This window comes from Trachypithecus francoisi, unplaced genomic scaffold (genome assembly GCF_009764315.1).
Source record: "Trachypithecus francoisi isolate TF-2019V2 unplaced genomic scaffold, Tfra_2.0 Lachesis_group3, whole genome shotgun sequence".
NCBI classification, from domain to species: Eukaryota; Metazoa; Chordata; class Mammalia; order Primates; family Cercopithecidae; genus Trachypithecus; species Trachypithecus francoisi.
Window position 1 is genome coordinate 3,281,727 of NW_022681468.1, and position 19,359 is coordinate 3,301,085.

The 19,359-nt window shown below is 46.3% G+C and overlaps 1 long non-coding RNA gene across 1 annotated transcript; it reads right to left on the reverse strand.

The window, feature by feature from the left end:
• Positions 1-2,295: 2,295 nt before the first annotated feature.
• On the reverse strand, positions 2,296-3,467 carry LOC117070627. The gene is made up of 2 exons (XR_004431984.1): positions 2,834-3,467; positions 2,296-2,736 (listed from the first exon to the last, which is right to left on the reverse strand). It is a non-coding gene; the product is annotated as an uncharacterized LOC117070627 (long non-coding RNA).
• Positions 3,468-19,359: the final 15,892 nt, after the last annotated feature.

Sequence of the window (19,359 nt, forward strand, 5' to 3'; positions counted from 1 at the left end):
CTGAAAATAGTAAATAATGGCCGGGCGTGGTGGCTCATACCTGAAATCCCAGTGCTTTGGGAGGACGAGGCAGATGGATCACTTGAGGTCAGGAGTTCGAGACTGGGCTGGCCAACGTGGTGAAACCCCGTCTCTACTAAAAATACAACAACAACAGAAAAATGAGCTGGGTGTGGTTGCACATGCCTGTAATTCCAGCTACTCAGGAGGCCAAGGCAGGAGAATCACTTGAAATCGGGAGGTGGAGGTTGCAGTGAGCTGGGATCACACCACTGCACTCTAGCCTACGCAACAGAGTGAGACTCCGTTTTTAAAAAACCATGAAAATAATAATAGAAAATAGTAATAACTACATTGAGAGGAAGATGTGGGGGGATGGGGTGGTGAGTCACCTCTACAGGTATCACCTGAGACCCCAGTGGATAATGTCTGGAAATGACAGAAACTTATAGCTATGTACCCATGTTATATAGTAGTTAAAGGTTAATCACCAGAAAAACCTCAAACAGAAAGTTCAGTTACTACACACCAATTCCGAAGCTTGTTTTTTTATTTTATTTTTATTTTTATTTTTTAGACAGACTCTGTCGCCCAGGTTGGAGTGCAGTGGCATGATCCCTGCTCACTGCAACCTCTGCCTCCCAGGTTCAAGCAATTCTCCTGCCTCCATCTTGGTTCACCGTGGCCTCCCCATCCTGCCTCAGGTGATTCTCCCACATCAGCCTCCAGAGTTGCTGAGACTACAGGTGTGCACAGACATGTCCTGCTAATTTTTGTATATTTTTTAGAGACAGTGTCTCACTATGTTGTTCAGGCTGGCCTCAAACTCCTGAGCTCAAATCATCTGCCCGTCTTGGCCTCCCAAAGTGCTGGAAGGTGTGAGCTGCCAGGTGTGAGCCACTGTGCCTGGCCTCTTGCTGTTTCATTATCCATTAGATGTGCACTGTTAATGTCTTGGTTCTGTCTGCTCCTGCCCTGTCTCTGAGTTGTTGCCTTATCATGTCACAGTCTTATGAGCTCTTTTTTTTTTTTTTTTTAGATGGAGTCTTGATCCGTCGCCCAGGCTGGAGTACAATGGTGCTATCTTGGCTCACTGAAACCTCCACCTCCCAGGTTCAAGCAATTCTCCTGTCTTAGCCTCCCGAGTAGCTGGGATTACAGGTGCCTGCCACCATGCCCGGCTAATTTTTGTATTTTTATAGAGATGGGGTTTCACCATGTTGGCCAGGCTGGTCTCGAACTCCTGACCTAAAGTGATCCACCTGCCTCGGCCTCCCAAAGTGCTGGGATTACAGTGCTGCCATTGTTATGAGCTCTTTTATGGGGAGATGCATCTGAGGACACCTGCTTTTCTGCCTTGGATTGAATTTCACCATATCTGTTTTTATACTTGTCCTTGTTTGTTCATTTTTTTCCTTTGCAGGTTGAATAAAAAAATCAGACTCCAACGGAGGATCATACATTGCATTTAGTAGAAATGTATCTTTAGTCTGCTTTAGTTGCCATAACAAAATACAACAGACTGATTGGCTTATGCAATAAAGATTTATTTTCTTATCCTTCTGGAGGCTGGAAAGTCCAAGATCGTGGCGTCAGCATGGTCAGCTCCCGGTGAGGGCTCTCTTCCTGCCTTGCTGTCTTCTTCCTGTGACCCCCACAGGCAAGAGAGAGAGAGAAGAGAGAAGAGAAGAGAAAAGAAAGAAGAGAGAGAAGAAAGAGAGAGAGGAGAGAGAGAGAGAGAACACAATCCAGAGTGCTTTCTGTGCTAAGTGTGGTGGCTCATACCTGTAATCCCTGCACTTTGGGAAGCTGAGGCAGGAGGATTGCTTGAATCCAGGAGTCAAGACCAGCCTGGGCAACAAATGAGACCTTGTCTCTACAAAAAATAAGTAAGTTAACAAAATTAGCTGGGTGTGGTGACACATGCCTGTAGTCCCAGCTACTTGGGAGGCTGAGGTGAGAGAATCACTTGAGCCCGGGAGGTCAAGGCTGCAGTGAGCTAAGATTGTGCCACTGCACTCTAGCCTGGGCAATGGAGCAAGACCCTGTCTCAAGAAAAAAAAAGAAAGAAAAAAGAAAAAAAAGTGCTTTCTGGTGTCTCTTATTATAAGAGTACTAATCCCCTCAGGAAGGCCCCACCCTTGTGGTCTCATCTAACCCTATCACCTCCCAAAGACTCTATCTCCAAATACTATCACATTGGGAGTTTGGTCTGCAATACAGAAATTTTGGGGAGGATACTATTTAGTCCATAGCAAACTTCGTTCTAGATTAAAGAAGGCTTTTGAATTTGAATTTTTTTTTTTTGGTGCTGCATGACACTGACGTTTTTGCTTCCTCATAGTGGCCCTGTGCATGCCTGCATATCTACCAGGCTGTTTACTTTCATCTTGCTCACAGTGTGCTCGGGCTGCTCGGCGAGGCTCTCTCTTCTGATGTTGAGTGGGAGATTTCTCTGACACTCACGTTGTTCCTGAGGGTATTTATCTTCCCCTATGCATCAGCTTTGACTAGTTTTGGCTGCATACATAAGAAAAAATATGCAAAACAAGACAAATGTTTGTTTCCCTCCTCTAAAAGAATCCTGGAGGGAATCAGCACAGTGTTGATGTGCCACCTTCAACAGCATCCGGGCCAGCCTCTGATCTTTCTGCCCCGTTCACACCCACTTACTTCTCACTGCCAGGTGGTCCTGACCAGGCGCAACTTCTCCATGACTCTGGTTGGTCACACTTTCTGGGGACATTTACAAGACGAGGGTTAGTGGGAAGAACCACAGTCTGGCTGCTGCCAATGCCCTGAGGCTGTACTTGATACTCATCATCTTCCTCACCCTGAATCATCTAGACATTCTGCAAAACAGCATGTTGGTCACCATATAGAGGGCGTCATGTTAATCCGAGCAGATGCCTTGGTAAGCCACATGCCATCCAGAGGACTGGAGACAAAGCCTACGAAGAATCAGGAGCCTTCATCAGGTCACATGGAAGACTGCTAGCTTTGCATTGGGCCAGGAGCAGAAAGAGCTCTCCAGCAGTCCAGGCTGCCACAGGAGCAGCTTCCTGCATGCACCCATGACTCAGCAGGTGCAACGGAACTAGAGGGGGGTGTGGTTGGGAAAGATGCTACTTCCCAGTACAGACCCCCTGGGTTCTGGAGAAAGTCTGTGCCTTACACAACAGAGAACTACAGACCATTCAAAAAGCAGCCCTGATGCGCTCCTGGACCCTGCTAGAAACTGTCTGATGGCTAGAACTTCCCAAGATGAGTTCATTCTGGCTGGGTGCTGTGGCTCACATCTGTAATCCCAGCACTTTGGGAGGCCGAGGCAGATGAATCACTGAAGATCAGTGGTCAGTGACCACTGACGGTGGATCACTGAAGGATCACCAGCCTGGCCAAGATGGCCAAACCGCATCTCTACTAAACAATCAAAAATTAGCCAGGCGTGGTGGCAGGTGCCTGTAATCCCAGCTACTTGCGAGGCTGATACAGGAGAATCGCATGAACCCAGGCGGAGGAGGTTGCACTGAGCTGAGATCACACCACTCCACTCCGGCCTGGGTGACAGAGCGAGACTCCATCTCCAAAAAAAAAGAAAAAAAAAAAAAAAGAGCTGATTCTGCTGGACCCACCAAGTCTTCAGCTCAGGAGGACCCAACAGTAACCCACAGTGAGATGGAAGTGGTACATCTGTGGTACTGCATGGCAGGACCAGGGGGCGCAGTGGGCTGCACCGCAGGTGGCTCGCACACCCGAGTCATCTGCCACTATTGCACCAACACCTCTCCCTCAGCTACACTTATGGCCTCATAGCAGGAGGAGGGAGGCGATGACTATCACATCCAGCCTCAGGACATCTGCAGCAGCCAGCGTTCAGGTCTTGAATTACATGGAGACAGAAAGCTGAACAATTCACGTTGCTGTAGGGAAGACCATGAATGGATGCCGCTGTGACCCCAGGACACCACAGGTGGAAGTTTTAACCACTGCAGGGCTCGGGCACTTCAGGGACTGTCATTAGTCCACCTAGCGGGTCCTTACTACCATTCAGCCAGTGAGTCACCCTTAAGGAATCCCATCCTTGCGTCTCCTTCATAGGATGGCTCTGGTTCCAGCTATCCTAGGTCAAGTTCCTAGAAGCAGCGCCTGCAATGGGGATTCTTGTAAAAGTAATTTATTACAGTGTGCATGTATTAAGCCGTTTCTTACATTGCTATAAAGAAATACCTGAGGCTGAGTAATTTGTAAGAAAAGAGGCTGATTTGTCTCCTGGTTTTACAGGCTGTACAGGAAACATAGCGCCAGCATCTTCTGGTGAGGCCTCAGGAAGCTCTTACTCACGGCGGAAGGCAAAGTGGGAGCAGGTGTTTCACCAGGCAGGAGTGGGAGGAAGAGAGTTGGCGGGAGGTGCCACACACTTTTAAACATCCAGATCTTGTGAGAACTCATGCACTGTCATGAGAACAGCACCCAGAGGATGATGCTAAACTGTTTCATTAGAAATCCACCTCCACGATCCAACCACCTCCCACCAGGCCCCACCTCCAACACTGGAGATCACATTTCAACATATTTGAGTGGGACAAATATTCAAACTATATCAGCGCTCTAAGGAGGAGAGAGTGAGGAAAATCGGAGGGGGCAAAGGAAAAAGGGTAACCACGGCTGTGGTCTCGGGTGGAGTCTGTCTGGCTTCCGTCTGGTCCCATGGAAACCGTGGAGCAAAAATTGCATCTGGGTTCATCCACCTCAAAGCAAGGAGTGGGCATTTTACACTGTCAGTCTGTCATTGGCTGCTGACTTATCAGACAAGGCAGTACCTGTTCTTCCAAGGCAACTGGCTGGAGAGAAGGAGGCCAGTGAACTCTGGCAGTCAGCACTCACAGCGCTCGTACTGGCTGGAGAGAAGGGGGCCAGTGAACTCTGGCAGTCAGCACTCACAGCGCTCGTACTGGCTGGAGAGAAGGGGGCCAGTGAACTCTGGCAGGCAACACTCACAGCGCTCGAACTGGCTGCAGAGAAGGGGCCAGTGAACTCGGGCAGTCAACACTCACAGCGCTCGTGATTCTTAAGACAATCAGGAGATGTGTGCAGAGACAGAGAACAGCGCTGTGTCAAGATGCCAATTGTAATGGTGAAATGGATCATGGAAAATAAATCTGTGGCCGGGCACAGTGGCTCACGCCTGTAATCCCAGCACTTTGGGAAGCCGAGGCAGGCTGATCGCTTGAGGTCAGGAGTTTGAGACTAGCTTGGCCAACATGGTGAAACCCCATCTCTACTAAAAATACAAAAATTAGCCAGACCTGGTGGCACGTGCCTGTAATCCCAGCTACTCGAGTCTGAAGCAGGAGAATCACTTGAACTTGGGAGGTGGAGGTTGCAATGAGCCAAGATCATTGCACCACTGCACTCCAGCCTGGGCAACAGAGCAAAACTCCATCTCAAAAAAAAAAATAGAAATCTCCATGACTCTTCAGATGACCATACCCTAGATGAGTTTTCTCAAATACAAGCATCAGTGAGTGAACAATATGCCTCTAAGGACAAAAGAGAAATATGGATCTTGCTCCTGTTGCCCAGGCTGGAGTGCAGTGGTGTGATCTTGGCTCACTGCAGCCTTGACTTCCCAGGCTCAAGCAGTCCCACCCCAGCCTTCCTAACAGCTGGGACTACAGGCTCAAGCCACCATGCCCAGTTAATTTTCGTATTTTTTATAGAGACAGAGTTTCGTCATGTTGCCCAGTCTGGTCTCGAACTCCTGGGCTCAAGTGATCCACCCACCTTACTCTCCCAAAGTGTTGGGATTACAGGCATGAGCCACCACACCTGGCCGAATTATGGATTCTCATATCCATATTCAGTTCTTCAACAGGAAGAACTAGAAACACAACGTTTTTAACAAGAAATGGGATACATTTTGTTAAAAGGATGCATGATAATATTTCTTCATCTTTTATGATGTTTTTTTTTTTTTTTTTTTTTTTTTTTGAGACGGAGTCTCGCTCTGTCGCCCAGGCTGGAGTGCAGTGGCCGGATCTCAGCTCACTGCAAGCTCCGCCTCCCGGGTTCCCGCCATTCTCCTGCCTCAGCCTCCCGAGTAGCTGGGACTACAGGCGCCCGCCACCACGCCCGGCTAGTTTTTTGTATTTTTTTAGTAGAGACGGGGTTTCACCGTATTAGCCAGGATGGTCTCGATCTCCTGACCTCGTGATCCGCCCGTCTCAGCCTCCCAAAGTGCTGGGATTACAGGCTTGAGCCACCGCGCCCAGCCATGATGTTTGTATACACACTTCCCTTGATACATTCAGTAAGTGGATGATTGATAAAGTTGGATACACAGGGGTGATTGGAAGGAAATAGATGAAGAAATGGAAACAATTCATTGGATTGACCGTTTGATTGGGGTTCATAAATCTAACCATGACAATATTTCACAATTATGCAACAAAGAAGATGGCCATCCTCTCAACAAAATTATGAGTGTCAAAGTTTTCAAAAGTATTGGGTCTTGCAGATTCAAAGACAAGAGTTTTAGCTTAATGATAAGCTAAAACCTACTAAAGATGCAGTTGAAATCTGGAAGCAGTTTTTACAAGATGGATATGTTCTAGATTCAATATATAAGACAGGGCATGAGCATAAAGGACATTGCCTACTCGTTTTTTGTTTGTTTGTTTTTGTTGTTGTTGCTGTTGTTTTAACAGTGACAAGCTTTCACTATGTTGTCCAGGCTGGTCTTGAACTCCTGGGCCCAAGCAGTGCTTCCACCTTGGCCTTCCAAAGTGCTGGGATTACAGATGTGAGTCATTGTATGCAGTCCATTCTTGGTATATATACTTTCTTTCTTTCTTTTTGAGATGGAGTTTTGCTCTTGTTGCCTAGGCTACAGTGCAATGGCGTGATCTTGACTCACTGCAACCTCCACCTCCTGGGTTCAAGCAATTCTCCTGCCTCAGCCTCCCAAGTAGCTGGGATTACAGGTGCCCACCACCACACCTGGCTAATTTTTATTTTTAGTCGAGATGGGGTTTCGCTGCATTGGCCAGGCTGGTCTCAAACTCCTACCTCAGATGATCCACCCACCTCGGCCTCCCAAAGTGCCAGGGTTATAGGTGTGAGTCGCCGCTCCTGGCCTCTTTTCTCTTTTCTTTTCTTCTTTCCTTTTCTTTTCTTTCTTTCCTTCCTTCCTCCTTCCCTCCCTCCCTTCTTTCTTTCCTTTCCTCCCTCCCTCCCTCCCTCCCTCTCTCTCTCTCTCTCTCTTTCTTGACGGAGTTTCACTCTTGTTGCCCAGGCTGGAATGCAATGGCACAATCTCGGCTCACTGTAACCTCCACCTCCCGGGTTCAAGTGATTCTCTTGCCTCAGCCTCCCAAGTAGCTGGGATTACACACCACCACGCCTGGCTAATTTTTGTATTTTCAGTAGAGACGGGGTTTCACCACATTGGCCAGGCTGGTCTTGAACTCCTGATTTCAGGTGTTCCACCCACCTTGGCCTCCCAAAGTCCTGGGATTACAGGCGTGAGCCACTGCACCCAGCCACCTCTTCCTTTTTTTTTTTTTTTTTTTGAGGCGGAGTCTCGCTCTGTCGCTGGGGCTGGAGTGCAGTGGCCGGATCTCAGCTCACTGCAAGCTCCGCCTCCCGGGTTCACGCCATTCTCCTGCCTCAGCCTCCCAAGTAGCTGGGACTACAGGCGCCCGCCACCTCGCCCGGCTAGTTTTTTTGTATTTTTAGTAGAGACGGGGTTTCACTGTGTTAGCCAGGATGGTCTCGATCTCCTGACCTCGTGATCCGCCCGTCTCGGCCTCCCAAAGTGCTGGGATTACAGGCTTGAGCCACCGCGCCCGGCCCACCTCTTCCTTTTTTTAAGACAGTGTTTTGGCCGGGCGCGGTGGCTCAAGCCTGTAATCCCAGCTACTCGGGAGGCTGAGGCAGGAGAATGGCGTAAACCCGGGAGGCGGAGCTTGCAGTGAGCTGAGATCCGGCCACTGCACTCCAGCCCCGGCGACAGAGCGAGACTCCGTCTCAAAAAAAAAAAAAAAAAAAAAGACAGTGTTTTATTCTGTCACCCACCCAGGCTGGAGTGCAGTGGCTCAATCTCAGCTCATTGCAACCTCTGCCTCTTGGGTTCAAGTGATTCTCCCACCTCAGACCCCCAGGTATCTGGGACTACAGGAAAGCACCATCACGCCCAGGTATTTTTTTGGTTTTGTTTTGTTTGTATAGATGAGGTTTTGCCACGTTGTCCAGGCTCGTCTTGAGCTCCTGAGCTCAAGTGATCCACCCACTTTGACCTCCAAAGTGCTGGGATTATAGGTGTGAGACACCATGCCCAGCTCTTTCTTGGTATATATACTTTTTTTTACCTTTTTTCTTTTTTTTTTTTTTGTGACGGAGTCTCATTCTGTTGCCCAGGTTGGAGTGCAGTGGCGTGATCTCGGCTCCTGCAAGCTCCGTCTCCTGGGTTCACGTCATTCTCCTGCCTCAGTCTCCCAAGTAGCCGGGACTACAGGTGCCTGCCACCACGCCCGGCTAATTTTTTTGTATTTTTAGTAGAGATGGGGTTTCACCGTGTTAGCCAGGATGGTCTCGATCTCCTGACCTCGTGATCCGCCCGCCTTGGTCTCCCAAAGTGCTGGGATAAAGGTGTAAGCCACTGTGCCCAACGCTTTCTTGGTATATATATTGTCAAAACAGGAAAATTGGGGATTGAAATTTGGGTTTCCTACACTTATATTCGTATTTTAATTTCTAATAAGGTTGTCTGTTATGATCCCTTTATTCTTCTGTAAATTATTATAAGGCTACTTAAAATATAAATAAAAAAGGCCGGGCGTGGTGGCTCAAGCCTGTAATCCCAGCACTTTGGGAGGCCAAGACGGGCGGATCACGAGGTCAGGAGATTGAGACCATCCTGGCTAACACGGTGAAACCCCGTATCTACTAAAAAATACGAAAAAAAACTAGCCGGGCGAGGTGGCGGGCGCCTCTAGTCCCAGCTACTCGGGAGGCTGAGGCAGGAGAATGGCATAAACCCGGGAGGCGGAGCTTGCAGTGAGCCGAGATTGCGCTACTGCACCTCAGCCTGGGCGACAGAGCGAGACTCCGTCTCAAAAAAAAAAAAAAAAAAAAAAAAAAATATATATATATATATATAAATAAAATTAACAGGGTCTTTTGGACTCGAGGTAAATTATTATATAATCATTCTTTTCCCCAGTATACTGGAGGTTAACCCAGTATTGTTTGTAATAGCAAAAGATTGGAAACTTCTCAAAGGTCTATCAATAGGGCACCAGTTAAATAAATACATATTACTATCTTCTAGCAATGGAATGTTATTTTGCTATAAAAATTGATGACAAAAATATACATGTACTGCTATGGAATGATTTCCAAAATATAAAGTGAAAGAAACAAGGTTCAGAACAGGATGTAAAACACGCAATGGTTTGTGTTATAAAAAAGGGAGAAAAAGTATGATTTCGCTTGAATATGCATAAACTATTTCCGATAATATTGACTTTTTTCTGTAGAGGGCATCTGGGTGGCTAGCCACAGGCATGACAAAGAAATGTTTCAGCAAAAATCCCTTTTACACACTGACATAGACTAACATAGACTGACATAGACTAACGTAGACTGACATAAACTAACACAGACTGATATAGACTAACGCAGACTGACATAGACTAATGTAGACTGACATAGACTAACGCAGACTAACATAGACTAACGTAGACTGACATAGACTAACGTGGACTGACATAGACTAATGTAGACTGACATAGACTAATGCAGACTGACATAGACTAATGTAGACTGACATAGGCTGACATGGACTGACATGGACTGACATGGACTGACATAGACTGATATGGACTGACATAGACTGACATGGACTGACATGGACTGACATGGACTGACATAGACTGACATAGACTAACGTAGACTGACATAGACTAACGTGGACTGACATAGACTAACATAGACTGACACAGACTAACGCAGACTGACATAGACTAACATAGACTGACACAGGCTAACGCAGACTGACATAGACTGATGTAGACTGACATAGACTAATGCAGACTGACATAGACTGACATAGACTAATGTAGACTGACATAGACTGACGTAGACTGACATGGACTGACATAGACTGATGTAGACTGACATAGACTGACATAGACTAACGTAGACTGACATAGACTAACGTGGACTGACATAGACTGATGTAGACTGATGTAGACTGACATAGACTGACATGGACTGACGTAGACTGACATGGACTAACATAGACTGACGTGAGCTGATATAGACTAACGTAGACTGACACAGACTAACGTGGACTGACACAGACTGACATAGACTGACATAGACTAATGTAGACTGACATAGACTGACATGGACTGACATGGACTGACATAGACTGATATGGATTGACATAGACTGATGTAGACTGATGTAGACTGAAAGGAGAACTCAGAAGGGACACGCTCAGTGTTGGGCACACCTCAGTCAAGGAGGCTGTGCTGACAACAACACTGTTCCCGTCTCAGTGACTTACTACAACAAAGATGATTTCTCACTGATGTTCCAGCTCCCTTGAGGGTGCGCTGGGGACTCTGCTCCACCCACTCTGGGACCCATGCTGACACCGCAGTTGCCATCTTGAGAGACGCTGGTTGCCATGGCCACTCTGAGAATCTTAGACATGTAATGAAATATATAATTTCATATTTTATATATTTTAATTGAAATATCTGTATATACAATATATATCGTATATCTATTTTACCTATGTTTTTTGGGACAGGGACTTACTCTGTCCCCCAGGCTCAAGTGCAGTGGCATGATCATGGCTCACAGCAGCCTCAACCTCCCAGGCTTAAGCGAGCCCTCCATCTCAGCCTCCTGAGTAGCTATGACTGCAGACATGCGCCACCACATGCTGCTAATTTTTTTGTACTTTATTTTATTTTATTTTATTATTTTTTGAGACAGAGTTTCGCTCTTGTCGCCCAGATTGGAGTGCAGTGGCCCATCTTGGCTCACCATAACCTCCGCCTCCTGGGTACAAGCGATTCTCCTGCCTCAGCCTCCCGAGTAGCTGGGATTACAGACACCCACCACCACGCCCAGCTAATGTTTGTATTTTTAGTACAGACAGGATTTCACCATGTTGGTCAGGCTGGTCTCGAACTCCTGATCTCAGGTGATCCGGCCACCTGGCCCTCGCAAAGTGTTGGGATTACAGGCGTGAGCCACCGTGCCTGGCCTAAGGTAAAATTTGCATACAATGAAATGAACAAATTTGGGGCAAATGCATATACCCATACACCTATGTAACCCAAACTTCTATCAAGATATAAAACATTGCTGTCACCATGGAAGGTTCCCCTGTGCCCTTTCCCATCAATCCCCACCCACCCCATCCACAGAAGCAATCACTGTCTTGATTTCTTCACCATAGATTAGTGTAGCCTGTTTTAGAACTTTATATAAATGGAACCATACATATGTATTCTTTTTCGTAAGGCTTCTTTCATTTCAGTACATTTTTGAGATTCATAACTTTTGTTGTGCACATTAGTAATCCATTCCTTTTTATTGTTAATATCCAATTTTTAGTATATGGTACAGTTTATCCACTCTCCTGTTAATAGGTCCTTGTGATGTTTACAGTTTGGGATTATTATGAAAAAAACTTCAATGGCCATTCTCGTAAGTCTTTTTAGGAACATTTGCTTCCATTTTTATTTATTTATTTATTTATTTATTTATTTATTTATTTATTTATTTATTGAGTCGCAGTCTTGCTCTTTCTCCAGGCTGGAGTGCAGTGGCACGATCTCGGCTCACTGCAAGCTCCGCCTCCTGGGTTCAAGTGATTCACCTGTCTCAGTCTCTGGAGTAGCTGGGACGACAGGCGCCGCCCCCACGCCCAGCTAATTTTTGTATTTTTAGTAGAGACAGGGTTTCGCCATGTTGGCCAGGATGGTCTGGATCTATTGACCTCGTGATCCGCCTCCCTCAGCCTCCCAAAGTGCTGGGATTACAGGTGTGAACCACCGCCCTGGCCTCATTTCTATTAAGTGTGGAGTTCTCTAGAAGTGGAATTGTGGGTTTAGAAACCAGGTGTATGTTCAGTTTTTGTTGGAAACTGTTAGAACTTTTCCTAAAGTGTTGGTACCTATTACATACCAGCCCACAGTGTGTAAGAGTTCCAGTGGCCCCCATATTTGGTGGTGTCAAGTTCCAAATTTCAGTTGTCCTGGTGGGTGTGTAGTGTTATTTTACTACGGCTTTTTCGTAAACTTTTGCTTTATATATTTTGAGAGTATTTCATCAGGTGCATTCAATGATAGAACTGTTCTTTCTTTTCTTTTCTTTTTTTTTTTTGAGACAGAGTCTTGCTCTGTTGCCCTGGCTGGAGTGCAGGGGTGTGATCTCAGCTTACTGCAACCTCCACTTCCCGGGTTCAAGCAATTCTCCTGCCTCAGCCTACTGAGTAGCTGGGATTACAGGCACCCACCTCCACGCCCGGCTAATTTTTGTATTTTTTAGTAGAGGGGGGTTTCACTATGTCGGCCAGGCTGGTCTCAAACTCCTGACCTCAGGTGACCCACGCGCCTCGGACTCCCAAAGTGGTTGGATTACAGGTGTGAGCCACCGTGCGTGGTCAGAACTTTTATTTCTGATGTGTTGAACTGTTCATCACATTGTGCCGATCCTCTTTATTCCTAATGACTTTTCTTGGTTTGTCAACAAAATAAACAGAGAGAGGCTCTCTCAAAGAAAAGGGTATCTGCGAATAGGGCATTGCAATGGGAATATGCATGTCACAGTGAGCTATGTGCGTACTTTAGGGAGGTAAAGGGAGAGAATAGCTTTTAAAGGAAAAGTGAGGAGGATCACATAATTGTTTTGAGATAATTAGCCTTGGCCATGAAGGTCAATAACAAGGCCGATGCCGGTCCAAGGTTGGACAGGCAGTTGCTGGGTAGATGTCCTTGCAGAAGTCTTACTTGTGGAAGGTTGTGATGGCCTTTGTGCAGGTTGTGGTTTTTGCAGTCTTTTGTGATCCTTTAGTTGATAGTCGTGACAGGACAAACAAGCATGAAAATGTTCTCTTCACAGCCTTGCCTGGCTCTATTTCTCAGGGTTGTTTTTTTTTTTTTTTTTTTGGTTTGGTTTTTGCCTTTTAAAACACAAATGAGGCTGGGCGCAGTGGCTCACGCCTGTAATCCCAGCACTTTGGGAGGCCGAGGCGGGCGGATTACGAGGTCAGGAGATCGAGACCATCCTGGCTAACACAGTGAAACCCCATCTCTACTAAAAATACAAAAAATTAGCCGGTCGTGGTGGCGGGCGCCTGTAGTCCCAGCTACTCGGGAGGCTGAGGCAGGAGAACGGCATGAACCTGGGAGGCGGAGCTTGCAGTGAGCCGAGATCGCGCCACTGTACTCCAGCCTGGGCAACAGAGCGTGACTCCGTCTCAAAAACAAACAAACAAACAAACAAACAAAAAACACAAAAGACTCCATTCTCATTCTGACAACCTTCACATTTCCCCCTTCTTTCAAGATCTTTCTCTGAAAGCATCACTGGTCAATCATCCTGTGGTTAGGTTTTGACTGTCCCTTGATACCAGGATGGACCTGTCCTGGTTGCCAGTCTTGTCCCACACTGCGGGGGAGTGAGTGGCAACTAGGAGCCAGTGTCAAAACCCTTCTAGCCACCTGTGAACAACAAGGGAGGTTTGAAGGGAGTGGCTGTCAGCTAAGTCTACCTAGAGTCCGTTATTGAGTTCAATTTTGTCTGTTCCATAGTTTTTTTGCTATCATTTCAAAACGCCAGGCCAGCATTATTCTGTTAGGAGTTGTACTTCTGTAAATTTTCTTTTTTTGAGACAGGGTCTTGCTCTGTCACCCAGGCTGGACCGCAGTGGTACGATCATAGCTTTCTGCAACCTTAAACTCTTGGGCTCAAGGGATCCTCCTACCTTAGTCTCTTGAGTAGCTGGGACTACAGGCGCAGGACACTGTGCCTGGCTAAATTTTTCAGTTTTTTTGTAGAGACAGGGTATCGCTTTGTTGCCCAGGCTGGTCTCAAACTCCTGGCCTCAAGTGATCCTCCTACCTCAGCCTCCCAAAGTGTTGGGATTATAGGCATGAGCCATTCTGCAAAAAAATTTTGTTTTTTATTTTTTTTGAGACAGGGTCTCAATCTGTCACCCAGGCTGGAATGCAGTGGCACGATCTCAGCTTACTGCAACCTCCGCCTCCCGGGCTCAAGCAATACTCCTTCCTCAGTCTCCTAAGTAACTGGGACTACAGGCACATGCCACCACATCTGGCTAATTTTTTGCATTTTTAGTAAAGATGGGGTTCCACCATGTTGCCCTGGCTGGTCTTGAACTCCTGGGCTCTAGTGATCTGCCCACCTTGGCCTCCCATAGTGCTGGTATTACAGGCGTAAGGCACTGTATCAGGCTTTGCAAAAATTTTAACATATAACAATATGAAGTTTTTTGTTTTTTTGTTTTGTTTTTGAGACAGAGTTTCACTCTTGTTGCCCAGGCTAGAGTGCAAGGGCACAGTCTCGGCTCATTGCAACCTCCACCTTCTGGGTTCAAGCGATTCTCCTGCCTCAGCCTCCTGAGTGGCTGGGATTACAGGCACATGCCGCCACACTCAGTTAATTTTTGTATTTTTTTTTTTTTTACATAGAGACAGGGTTTCACCATGTTGGCCAGGCTGGTCTCAAGCTCCTGACCTCAGGTGATCCACCCATCTTAGCCTCCCAAAGTGCTGGGATTACATGTGTGAGCCACTGTGCTCCGGCCCATAGTGATATTTTATATTATTGCTTTGAGCTGAAGATTCTGGCCCATTTAATCTGAAAGCCTAACCTTTATATTTATCGGTCTCTTTTCTTTTAGACTGTTAATCTTTCAATTAACTGTTCCATCACCCTAAGCAATTATTAGTCAAGCAAATTTAAATTTATGTTTCCAAAAGGTGTCTAGGTTGTTGGTTACCATGGGCTTTTGTCATTTATAAGCCATTAATTTGAAAGCCCTTTAAGACTTAAAAAAAAAGGAAAATCTTGGCTGGAATGCCATAAGCGGTAAGTTTTATCTCAATACCAGTAGGAAAGCCAGCAAAAAAGAGAGAGAGAGACAGAGACAACTTAGAAGTCTTTACATTAACTGTAGTTTTTGTTTTTGTTTTTGTTCTTTTTTTGATACGGAGTCTTGCTTTGTCCCCCAGGCTGGAGTACAGTGGTGCAATCTCGGCTCATGCAGCCTCTGCCTCCTGGGTTCAAGCGATTCTCATGCCTCAGCCTCCCAAGTAGCCGGAATTACGTGTGTGCCATCATGCCCAGGTAATTTTTGTATTTTTTGTAGAGATGGGGTTTCACTATGTTAGGCTGGTCTCAAATTCCTGCCCTCAAGTGATCCAATCACCTCGGCCTCCCAAAGTGCTGGGATTACAAGCATGAGTCACTGCGCTCGGCCTACTTTAACTCTATAGTTGCAAAGTTTTGGGTTTTTTTTTTTTTTTTTTGAAAATTCAAGTAATGACCATTTAAGCTCTGATTTTTCCTTGACATAATTTGCCCATCATTTAAAAAATGTTCACAAGAATGGGCTATCATATGTAACTGGCTGGAGTCCCAGAAAGCCTAGCATGTTATAAGGGTTGAGAATCCCATTCTGCTTTTTGTTAATCTCTCAAGAGCAAAGAATTTCTTTTTTTTTTTCTTTTTGAGATGGGAGTTTTGCTCTTGTTGCCCAAGCTGGAGTGCAGTGGCGCTATGATCTCGGCTCACTGCAACCTCCACCTCCTGGGTTCAAGCGATTCTCCTGCCTCAGCCTCCTGAGTAGCTGGAATTACAGGCATGCGCCACCACACCTGGCTGATTTTGTATTTTTCAGTAGAGACAGGGTTTCTCGATGTTGGTCAGGCTGGTCTCGAACTCCCAACCTCAGGTGATCTGCCCGTCTCTGCCCGCCTCGGCCTCCCAAAGTGCTGGGATTACAGGTGTGAGCCACCGTGCCCGGCCAGAATATCTTTTTTATCCTTTCAGAGAATGTCAGGATTGGTGGTTTAGATGGTGGCAACTGCCCTAGTGGCTTTTAATTAGACATCCTGAGCCCACTATTGAAAACGTGGAAGATTTTTAGAAAAAAATCCAGGGAAACGAGGGAAACCAAATCACAGGACACCAAGAGATGATTGTTCACAAAATCTTAACCCAGGCAGGCAGATCAAACAAAATATTAAATAACACGCTGAGACCAAAAGTGAATTCACCAGAAATGACATGCCTCACAGATAGAATGTGAATTCGGTAGAAACCGGAATACTCAAGCCAGAGACCTCTGTCTTTATACCAGAAAGGACTTACCAGAAAAGACAAAGTCTTTTATCGTCTCAGGAGGGATGTAAGGTTCTTTATTAAGGTGGTCTTATAACCAAACCGGATCTTGAATATCAAAAAGTCTCTACCAAAACTAGGGAGGGCTGGCCTGAGAGAATGCTCGCCAGGGCCAAAAGTTTGAGCCACGGAAGCCTACAGTGCACAGGGCTCATATGCATACTGGCCAAAAAGAACAATTTTTTCTGATAGTGATCTTTCTTTAGGTCCCATTTCTGACCCCATTTATGTCAATTAAATAAGAGAGAGGCTCTCTAAAAGAAAGATACGTATTCAGGAATTGCAATGGGAATACACGTCATTGTGAGTTATGTGTGTACTTTAGGAAGGTAAAGGGCGAGAATTTTTTTTTCTTTTTTTGAGACGGAGTCTTACTCTGTCACCCAGGGTGGAACGCAATAGCACAATCTCGGCTCACTGCAGCCTACACCTCCGAGGTTCAAGCAATTCTCCTGCCTCAGACTTCCAAGTAGCTGGGATACAGGTATGCACCACCACGCCTGGCTACTTTTTTGTATTTTTAGTAGAGATGGGGTTTCGCCATGTTGGACAGGCTGGTCTTGAACTCCCGACCTCAGGTGATCCACCCACCTCAGCCTCCCAAAGTGCTGGTATTACAGGCGTGAGCCACCATGCCTGGCCGAGAGAATGGTTTTTAAAGGATAAATGAAGATTACATATAATTGTTTTGAGATTACTACCTGTGGCTACAAAGATCCATAACAAGGGTGATGCTTGTTATATAAGTCCACAGCTGGACAGGCTGTTGCTGGGTAGATGTCCTTGAAGTATTTTTTTGTATAAGGCGGTGATGCTTTTTGTGCAAGGCTGTGGTTTTTGCAATCTTTTGTGATAATTTTGTCATTGGGCATACCAGCATCAGACCCCGCACTATCACAAAAGACTGCAAACCCTACTCTATTTGTTCAGGTTGTTTTTTGTTTCTTGAACACAAGTGACTCCATTTTGATTCTGACAACTTTCACACTTTATTAAAATGTTTTTTCTGAGATTCAAAGAGCTACATTTTTGGTTAGTGTATGTCTACTATACCTTTTTTCATCCTTTCAACATCTTTTGTCACATTTTAGATGATGCTCTTGTAGACAGTGCATTGCTAGACTTAAAAATCCAAGCTTACGACTTGTCGTTTACCTGATTTATTCCATTTGCTTTCTTTGCATTTTTAAAAATATGTGAACCTGTTAATACACCTCTTTCAGATTTTCCTGCTTTTTAGATAATTGTGTTTTCTACTCTCCTTTTTTAAAAAGGAAAAAAGGACTCGATTTTTATTTTTTAGTTAATTGACCGTTTTTAAAAAGAGGTTTTAGGCTCACAGCCAAATTGGGTGGAAGGCAGTTTCCACAGACTCCCTCCCCAGCAGAGTGGTGCATCTGTTAAAACTGATGAGCCAACACTGACACATCATGATCACCCAAAGTCCTCATAGTTACCTTAGGGTCCACTGTTGGTGGTGTACATTTTATGGACTCGGACAAATGACATGTATGCACCATTATAGGATCATACAAAGTAATTTCACTGCCCTAAAAATCCCGTGCTCTGCCTAACTCTTCCTTCCTAGCCCTAACCCCTAGCCACCACTGGTGCTTTGTCTCCACAGTTTTGCCTCTTCCAGAATGTCATATAGTTGGAATCATGGCAAAACTATGGAGACAACAGCATGAGTGGCTACAATGTGTCCACAAGGCTGGACCCCCTTCTGTCTCTGAGTCCTTGCAATGCCAGGCTCGTGCAGTGAGGTTCCCAATGATTCTATCATCATGTGAATCTTACGAAAACTGTACCCTTCCCCCAAACTGGCTGCGTGACTTTGTATCGTCATCCATCAAAAGAACTTGATTAGTAATCCCAGCACTTTGGGAGGCAGATCACTTGAGGTCAGGAGTTCGAGACTAGCCTGGCCAACAAGGTGAAACCCCATTTCTACTAAAAATACAAAAATTAGCTGGGTGTGATGGCGTGGGCCTTGTAGTCCCAGCTACTCAAGAGGCGGAGACAGAATTGCTTGAACTCAGGAGGTTGCAGTGAGCTGAGATCCTGCTACTGCACTCCAGCCTGGACGACTGAGCGAGTGTTACACACACACACACAAAAACTTGATGAACACAGAAGACTGTGGTCACATCTGAGGACCCCAAATTCGTAACCACAGAGGACTGTTGCTGAAGCTCCAGGGCCTTTTAAGCAGGCCCCCAACGGGTGATCCCAGTCTTCAGAGAGGAAAGAGAGGTTTCATTGCTCCTGGGACCTCAGATTCTGCTGGCTGTGGGACAGGAGCCTGGACCTGTTAATCTCTCCACTCTGGCCACTGTGCCCTTGTGGTAGGTAACCAAGGCTTGCTGGTGACCCAACCTTCCCAGGTTGAAGTGCATTTTTATGACTGGTCTGCTCCCTGCCCCGCCCCTCGCTTCCCTGCCTGTCTCCTACAGCACCTTAACCACCCTGGCAACAGAGGGATGCAAACGCAAGCTTGATCAGGATAGCCTGCTGCTTCCGCCAGCCTCAGCCCCACCATCCACCACGGAGGAGCTTCCACTTTGAGTGTGCTCCCCAACTTTCCTCTCCTGGGCAAACTCCTACCCATCCTTTGAGAATTTGCACAAACACTGCCTCTCTCCCCTAAGGCTCTATCCCTGCTGTTTGCCTACCCTGGCCTGGGAGCTCCTCTAGGGTGTGTGGGGATTTGGAGTCAAGTGTGAGCTGCCCAAGGCCCTACATGGAGTGGAGACGCAGCCATCTGGGGGAATGAAAGAGTGCACGGCCACCCACCGCTCTGGGACTCGGTTTTCAGTCCACAAATGGTCCCTTCAGAAGACTCTAACCCTGTCCATTGCAACGTTACCCAAGGACCTAGGGAGCTGCTGCTGTACTGTTCTC